At 56.9% G+C, this 8,692-nt stretch overlaps 1 long non-coding RNA gene across 1 annotated transcript in view; it reads left to right on the top strand.

The window, feature by feature from the left end:
* The window catches only part of LOC118452852, a 5,555-nt gene extending 2,562 nt beyond the window's left edge, over positions 1-2,993 (top strand). The window contains exons 2-3 of the long non-coding RNA XR_004842716.1: positions 1,398-1,510; positions 2,741-2,993. This is a non-coding gene — a long non-coding RNA (uncharacterized LOC118452852). The remainder of the gene's footprint in view (positions 1-1,397; positions 1,511-2,740) is intronic.
* The last annotated feature ends 5,699 nt before the right edge of the window (positions 2,994-8,692 follow it).

Genomic DNA, 8,692 nt, shown 5'->3' with positions numbered 1-8,692 from the left:
CCCCCGGGCCCCACTGGCATTCGGCACGGCTGGGAAGGGGCTCCCGGTCCCTGGTTTTAGCACAGTTGGGAACAAGCGCTCGCCCGCATGCCTGCCTGGGGTTGCCCTTTCTGCTTAGAAACATTAATCTCTGGGAGATGATCTCTGCCCTTCTCATTTACTTTGCCATCTGGTGGTACAGCGTAAGTGCTACCATACATTCGCAGAGAAACGAGGTACAGCGTGGAAAAGGCCGTGGGAGCCTGTTGTCCCCATGGTAATGCACCTGTACCGGCCCTGGGGCCAACACACCTCTTTGTCCCCTTCTCCTTCGTCCTGTTTCCCTACGGACCAAGACCTCTGCCCTGAGCTCACTGGTCTCTATTGGTTTCCCAGTCAGTGTATAAAGCTTGGCTTCTTTTATTTGACCTTAGCTTTATTTGTGCTTTTATTTGCATTTCATTTGTGTTTTAACCTCCAGTTCCTCCGGAGTTAACGTGGAATTTGTGTCTTTTCTGCAAGTGCTGGTACTTGCTCATGAGGCAATCGAGGTGCCCGATAAATGGGCAATCAGTCTGCAATGCCATGAACAGCACTGCCACCGGCGTTTCGCCATCGTGCTGTAAGATAAAGCTAATGCTGATTGCTTCTCCTTCCAGGAAAGTCATGGGGTCCACCAGACATCCTGAATGGCAACTTCCAGTGCCCTTATTTAGTGGCTTTGATGTGGCCAGACCCCATCTCACAGCAGGGGCAACTTCTGGTTAATGACCGGCCTGCATGCAGTGGTGGGGAGGCCGGGATGACTGAGGCCAGGCTGGGAGAGTTGGGGGGGTTCAGCCTGGAGAAGAGAAGGCTGCGGGCAGAGCTGAGTGCGGCCGGTCAGGGCTTCAAGGGGGCCCAGAGGAAAGGGGGGGACAAGCTTTTTAGTAGGGCCAGCTGGGACAGGACAAGGGGGGATGGCTTTAAACTGAAGCAGGGGAGGTTTAGACTGGATCTAAGGAAGAAATTCTTTCCAGTGAGGGTGGTGAAACCCTGGCAGGGGTTGCCCCGAGAGGGGGTGGAGGCCCCATCCCTGGGACCATTCCAGGCCAGGTTGGCCGGGGCTGTGAGCAACCTGATGTGGTTCAAGGTGTCCCTGCTCCTGCAGGGGGGTTGGGCTGGGTGACCTCTGGGGGTGCCTTCCCACCCAAACCATTCTGTGATTCTGTGAAGATAAATGGTCAGGACGGTGCTGGTGTAGCTGCCTTGCTGGTGGCCTTGGGCTGCTCTAACTTGCCCTTCTTAATTCAGTCAACTGTAAAATTCATGATTTCGATACTAGCTCGTGCTGTGAGGCCTTAGGTGCGATATTCGCATGCAATGCAGAGGTTATTCTGACTCTTCCTCTACGTACTAAAATTTGTTTTAAACTTCAGCTGCAAGTCTCTGCTCTGGCATGATGTTTGCATCACTTCGAGGCTTTTCAGCGAGTATCCTGCGGAAAACACCCTTCCTGCCACTGCAGTGAAACAACGATTCTCTCGAAGAGGTGAAACTTTTTGTGGGCTGAAAGCCCCGGCAGGAACCCAGCTGGGTGGGCGCTCGGGGGCAGCGGAGCTCATCCGCAGGCAGGTGGCGAATGCAGAACTTGCAGGTGTCTTGGCAGATGCCACCAAGCATCAGAAAGTTGCTGCGTGTGAACCTTCTCACTTTCTGCTCAAATGCCGCCCGCCTGGGGCGACTCTGACGGCTGGGAATCGCTGTCTGAATTTGCACTTAAAAGGCTTTTTCAGGTGGTGCTGTGCACCCCGAACCCAGCTTAGCCCCAGGACGCCTCGGGGCTGCTGCTGTTGGGGATGAAGAGCATTTTTTTGGCCTCTCGCCCCGCTGGCGGCAGGGCTGGCGGGCGGCCGCGCAGGGTGATTCTTCCTCTGATGCTGCACCCAAAGTAGGTGCAGATGCCCAAAGCCGAAGCCTTCATGTGCTCCTCCGTGGAGAACAGGACACAAACCCCATGTTTCGTGTGCGCTTTGAATTCACCCTCTTGTACCCGACCCAGCGGATCGTTGTGTTGAGGATGGTTTGCGAGGGTGGATAGAGGTGGGGGAGGAAGAGTGCTGTCCCCCAGTTCAGGCTTTGGCGGTGCCACGAGGACAGCTGAGATGATGGGACCTCGCTCACCTCGTCTAAACCAAAGACACGGGGGAAAGTGCCCCCCATTTGTGTGGCTGATAGAAAGCCCACGTTGTGGTGTTGGTTTCCTTTCCCGTTTTTAACTCAGCCTCGCTATGTGATTGTTTAATAAGCTGAGGAGGTTTGTAGCGTCTTGTAAAATGAAGTAAAGATTTGAAGGCTTCCTGGGAATCCTATTTATAAGGGAAACAAAACTGTGGCAGGACTTAAACTTGTGTTCGGCTATTGCCTGAATCCGGCTTGAGGTGCTAGGACATGCTCTGGGTGAACCTGGGGTTGGACCAGATGTCCCTGCTCACTGCAGGGGGGTTGGACTAGATGAGCTCTAGGTGTCCCTTCCAACCCCAAGCATTCTATGATTCCATGATCTCCCGAGGTCCCTTCCAACCCTTGCCATTCTGGGATTCTGTGACCTTTTGCTGCTGGTAAAGCAAGATTTCAAGGTTCAGGGGTTTGCCTGATGCCGAGGTAAATGACCCATCTGTGAGCTTCTCACGATGGCGCAGTTGGGACTGGGAAGTATTCGAAATGTGCCCACTATATACTTTTTGTTTCTGCATTTTCACCAGTGCTTTCCTGTTAACAGGAACACGCATCTCATTCGAGGGAAAACCACAGCCAGCCATTTCCATCAACACGTTACTCTTCTTCTATATAAACCCCCGAAGTTCTCCCTTCCTGTCAGAGCCCTGTCCTCCTCAGCTGTCACCGGGCCACCGTGAAACACCATTTTCGGAAGCCAGTCTTGCAGAACAAGCACTTGCAGATTGCTGGTTATTTTTATGCATCTCTTACCATAAGCCATGTGAGTGACGAGATGAAAAACCCACAGCGGTAAGGCCTCGCAGCTTCGTGTTGTGTCCTGGTTTGTTATTTTAATCCCAACACAATTGTTCCTACTGCATAGTCCAGAGTGGATTTTCCAGATCATTTGACAGCTGATTTGGGGATCAGCTTGAAATGATCTCCCCGCAACCAAAGGGGAGGAACGGTGAATGCTGTGGCATCGCTCATGGGTGCGGCCACCAAAATTAACCTTTGGAGAGGGCTTATCTACTGCGTTGCTAATTGAGTTGCGCATAATTTTACTTTATAATCCGAGTGAAACCAATCAAGTGCAATTCTGAAGTATAAACATTAGGTATGCAAATGGTGGGAGCTCTCTGTCAATAAAAGGGGTAGAAAGACTTGAGTAACCTGTGCCTTGCTGCTTGGTTAGGCTCAGAAAGCATCTCCCTGTGGTGGGCAGCTGGAGGCTGCTGCGGCTGCTCAGAAGGTCCTGCCTGCGGATTTTTATTCTCCCAGCCAGCGGCGAGGGATGCACCCGGCTTGGATGAGCCTTGGAGCAGCCAGGGGCAGGTCAGGAGGGTTGGGGTCCACAGCTGCAGGGCGGTGTGCGGGGCTGGGCTGCATGCTGAGCCTCCTGGCCCAAGCACCCCCAGCCCCGAGGGACCGATGTGTCCCGCGTGGGAGGGGGGAATGCCCTGCTCTGCCCTTCCCGTAGCCAGACCCGCAAGCCGTGTCCTTCAGCTGGGTCACGGGAAGGGCTGCCCACACCACCCGGGATGCTGCCCCTAACTGAGGGTGCTCTTCACCGAGGGCACGGTTTGGCTAATGGCATCCCTGTGCCTGCACCCACCCCAGTCGCCAATGGAGTGAGAAGGAGGCAAAAAATACAGTTTATTGATGTATAACGGTGAGTTAATGAAGTTCAATGGCAAATGTGATGGTGGTTTAACAAGAGTCGATGGCAAGGCATACTTGGTTATTTACTGCATGGAGGGCAGGGTCAGCCAAAGCTGCCAGGCAGACCCTCCCGTTGGGGCATGAGGTTCAGAAAAGACCCCCTGGCTTTCTAAACTCCTTGCTCAGAGAGGAGCCGAGGTGCGGCTGGATCCAGTCCTAGTCCCAGACTTGGTCAGTGGTTTATGTCTAAAGGATTACGTATGCACACTCAATCCTTTCTGGCCCTTAGCCAAGCTTTCAAAGTTTAGCAGGCTGTGAGCTGCTCACCGAGGATCTGCTGGGGTAAGGAATCTCTCAGCCTCGAGGAGTGACCCTGAGAGGGGTCCCTGCTCACGGGGAGACCCCAGCGTGCAGCCGCTGCCGTGCGGGAGAGCTCCAAGGGCTCAGGGGCTGCTCGCTGGTGATGGGGGTAGGGGTGGTTGGCTCATGGTCATGTTTGCATACCGAGCACAGGTTTTAGTTTCTTATGCTGGGCTTAGGTGGACACATTGCACAACAGCCCTTGGCTGTTGTATCGTTATCCACTTTGAGCTGGATGCATCCATCACGACCAGACACCATCGATCACGATGGCCAGAGCTGGTTATTGCTTGAGCATGGTGACAGGAAGAGGGCAGAGGTGGAGGGGGAGCACACCGCCACACTCCCTCTTTCACGGATGCCCGTGGGCCACACAGTGGGTCCCAAGGGCCCATCCTCCCCTGCCAAAAACAGCAGCAGAAGCAGCGTGTGGGACCTGCAGCCTCCCCAGGGGGTGGTGGCTGCACCCACCTCGTGCCAGGGAGCCCACGGGTTCCTGTCCCGTGGCCCCAGGAAGCCCCCCAGCTGGGGCTGCTTCCGCATGCGGGGGGCGGTGGGGGGAACTGGGGTGCCCATATCTTCCCGCAGCCCCCCTGGGGAGCCGCAGTCTGTGCTGCGGACCGGAGCATGGTGCTCGCCTTCGCCCTCTGCCTCCTGGGCAGCTCCGCTTTGCTCCTGGCCACCGCGGCTAGGGCTCCAGGTAAGGGAGACCGACAGGTCTGTGCCTCCGGGGCCTTCTTCCCACGGCCCTCCTCTTCCTCATCGCTGCTCCTCTCCTCGCTGAGCCTTTTGCTTTTCCCTGCGGAGGCAGATAGGAGCCCTGTGCTGGTCCCGGGTGGACCTTGGCACGCCAGACCCTGAGCATCACAGAGCCTCTGGGCTGTTCTGCTAATGAAGACGACCCCCTGGGACGGCACTGGGGCCAACCCGTGCCCTACAGCGGGGGCCAGGGCGTTAGAGCCTCGCTACGGGGGGCCATGGAGAGCCTTTCACAACCTGCCCAGCTTGTAACCAGGGGCTTGACCCGTGTGTTTAAGCTGCCAAAGTAAAGCTGGTTATAGATACAGCATCTTACGGCACTGGGACGAGGAGCCTGCCCCAATAACAGATTGGGTGTGAGCTCTGTCAAGTTGAAATTAGCTACGATATAGGGAAAGGCATCGGGACTGTGCTGTTTGGCACATTTGGTCCAAAAGCCCGCAGGGCACAGAAGCCTGGCAGGTAGCCTGAGGTGCCCTCTCGTTTGGGACAGGACAGCCAAAACCTACAGAAGCTCAGCTCCATCACTGCAGCACAGTTTTGTTCACCCCCTCCTGTCTTGTAAGCATAGGTGCTGCAGCCCGGCTGCCCTGGCAAGGTTTGGGAAGGGGATTGGTACCATGTGGAGAAAACTTCTGCCTCTTTCCTCAATCACATTAATTATTCACTGGCATCTTGAGAGACCAAAGGCTGAGCCTCCAACCCGAGCCGGCTGCGGTGGCTCAGTGGCAGCCTGAGTCAAGCAGCGGTGGCTGCCAAGGGTTGGGAAAAAAAAAATTTTAAAAAAAGAATTATTACTAAGTTAACACTGTAAAGAGGTTAAGTTGTGCTTCCTTCTGTTGTACTCGGTTGTCTGTATGTTCAGCTGATGGACGTGCGTTTGGCTTGTGGATGGAACGGTCATGGCTCACGTGTGCTGTTTGATGCTGGAGAGCTGTGATTCTCCAGCAAAGCCGACCTTGGAGCTGCGCGAAGGGCTGCAAGGGGTGCGCCCGCGCAGCTCGGAGGGACGGAGCTGTGGCCCTGCCTCAGTAACCCGAAGGAGATTGCCAGCGAGAGGCGTTTCTTTTACCTCCTTTCTACATTCCCATATCTAGTGCAAATATTTGCCTTGTGAACAAAAAGCTACGTCCCTGCAGTTTTGGCTCGGAATGCCTGTCTGCCCGCCCGCCTCTCTGCATGCCTGCCTCCCCGTCTCTCCCTCCCGGGGGTCAGGGCCAGCAGCCCCCCCGGTCCCCCTGGAAGCACACCAGCAGGCTCACGGCTGGGTCCCTCGTAAGGTGCAGCAGAGGCTTCGCCCTCGCTGGCGTGGGTCTGTCCCCACGCTGCTGCAGTGGTGGCCTGGGCAGGCTGGCACAGCACCCCCAGCCCATGCTGGGCACCCCCAGCCCGGCTCTCTCGCGCGGCTGTGTGCCCTGGTAGCACAGACCCCTGGAGTGCAGCTCGGTCGCTCCTGCAGGGTCCTGCCAGCATTTCCCCGGGTCAGATGGGACCCAGTCCCTCGTAAGGGGCAGCAGAGGCTTCGCCCTCGCTGGCGTGGGTCTGTCCCCACACCGCTGCAGTGGTGGCCTGGGCAGGCTGGCACAGCACCCCCAGCCCATGCTGGGCACCCCCAGCCCGGCTCTCTCGCGCGGCTGTGTGCCCTGGTAGCACAGACCCCTGGAGTGCAGCTCGGTCGCTCCTGCAGGGTCCTGCCAGCATTTCCCCGGGTCAGATGGGACCCAGGGGCTGTGCTTCCATGGTTTAGAAGCATGCAGAAAGGCTGTGAAAGGCTTTGACCTCACCAGCTGATTGTCATGAAGTCCTGGACACCCAGTTCTTGCCAGCTGAGGCAGCAGCGGGGTCCTCCAGCAGTGCAGGGAGGAGCCCCACAGCCCTGGGGGCACTCGCCCCGGCTGCAGCCTCCGCTGTGTCCCATCACTCGGGGACCAACAGGCTGCATGGACACCATCGACACGGCTGCGGGTACAGGCAGGAACAGCTCGAGAGCTGCGGCGGTAAACGATGTTTTATTTCTCTCTCTTTTCCAGCTACCCAATGCCTGTTCCCGCACATCAAGTATGGGAAAACAGTGTCCCCTGCTCGCTATTTCTACAGGGCCGGGGACACCGTAAGCTTTGTGTGCCACTCGGGGTACACCTTGCGGGGCTCCCGCACAAGCACGTGCCAAGCTGACTTCAGATGGAGCCCACCTCTGCCAGTGTGCAAAAAGGGCAAGTGTCCCAGCGCGGCGCGAGCGGTGGCATGGTGGGGGAAAGCTCCCTCTTGTGTCCTCTCAAATTCAGTGGGAAAGCCAAGCCAGGATGTATCTGCCCTCCTGGCTTCTCTTCTAAAACCGAAGTGCTGCCAGCTTGGCTCTCAGAGAGACAGGAACAGCTCGGAATAAAGGAGCTGGGGTGGGACACGGGGCTGGCTGCGGCCTGCCCTGCCCTGGGCTCTGGGGGGGGCTGGAGGAGTGAACCCCCGGCTGAGCTGCGCTGCAGCAGGAGGCTGTAACTTCCCCCAGGGGCCGTGGGTGAGCTGCGGGGACGGCGGTGGCTGCTGCCCCAGGGGGACTTCTCTGCTTCTGGTGAGATGGGGAACATTTTCGCCTTCCTCCTGGACTGGGAAGTAATCACAACTTCTCACTGTTCTTAATGCTTCCAACGTCCACGTGCATCTTCTGCCAAAACCCATGATGCACCTATGAGTTCCTCTGTCGGGACTGCCCAGTAATTTCCTTTGGCCACAATGTGATTGTAATCTCGGTGCTGCTGTACCTTTGGTTAACTAACACTTTGGTCCAGCAAACGGAACAAAGACTGAGCAGAATTCAGGATATTACCCTGATGTTACCCAAACAGTCCTCACAGCACACAAAACGGCAACCACTGACCCACCAGGCAATTTCTTTTCCCTCTCCAGAGGTGACATGTCCTCGGCCACCAAACATCGCCAACGGGCTGCACAGAGGAGACTCCTTGGACAAGTTCTCCCGGGGAGTGACCGTGTACTACGGCTGCAAGGATGGCTACGAGCTGGTGGGGAACATGTCCATCTACTGCATGGAGAGCGGGGTGTTGCCCGGCGGGTGCTCCTTGCAGGCGAGCGGTGTGCGCAGGCTGAGCTGGTCCTGCCGCGGGCTTTAACCCCTCAGCGCGGCATGGCGCCCACGCCCTCCCCCTTGCCTGCTCTTCTCTCGCTGACCTAAGACTTTCTGTCTCCCCCTTGCAGTCCGACCATGCCCTGCACCTCCAGAGATCGCCAATGGAAATCACAACGGCCAGGGCAAAGCATTTTTTACCACGGGCATGTCTGTAACATACACCTGCGACGCTGGCCACTACCTGGTTGGAAATGCCGCGGTGTTTTGCAGGGTGTCTGGGAACTGGAGCCGGCCAGGCCCCCGCTGTGAAGGTGCGTCTGTGGTCTGTCCCCTTGGGTGAGAGGCTCATAACGTGGCTCTGAGTGCAGGGAACACCCTGACTGTTGTCACTGAGACCTTCAGTGAGGGCTTCAATTCCCCTTTAATGAAATCTACAGTTTTATAATACATAAAGAATACGCTTACATCCGTGAATGTGGAGGGAAGTGTTTCGATAGCTGTGGCTGACGTCCCATGCCTCCCGCACTGGGGCTGGGTGCTGGTGACCCCGCAGCGCACGCCCAGGAACTGGCACATCCCTTAACGTGCGACCAAGTGCAAAGGGGTCTCCGGCTCCAGCACCCTCCTCCCGGTGCCCCGGCTGCCGCA

This window comes from Egretta garzetta, unplaced genomic scaffold (assembly GCF_000687185.1).
Source record: "Egretta garzetta isolate BGI_Z169 unplaced genomic scaffold, ASM68718v1 scaffold588, whole genome shotgun sequence".
Lineage (NCBI taxonomy): Eukaryota > Metazoa > Chordata > Aves > Pelecaniformes > Ardeidae > Egretta > Egretta garzetta.
This window is presented reverse-complemented; position numbering and strand designations above follow the sequence as displayed.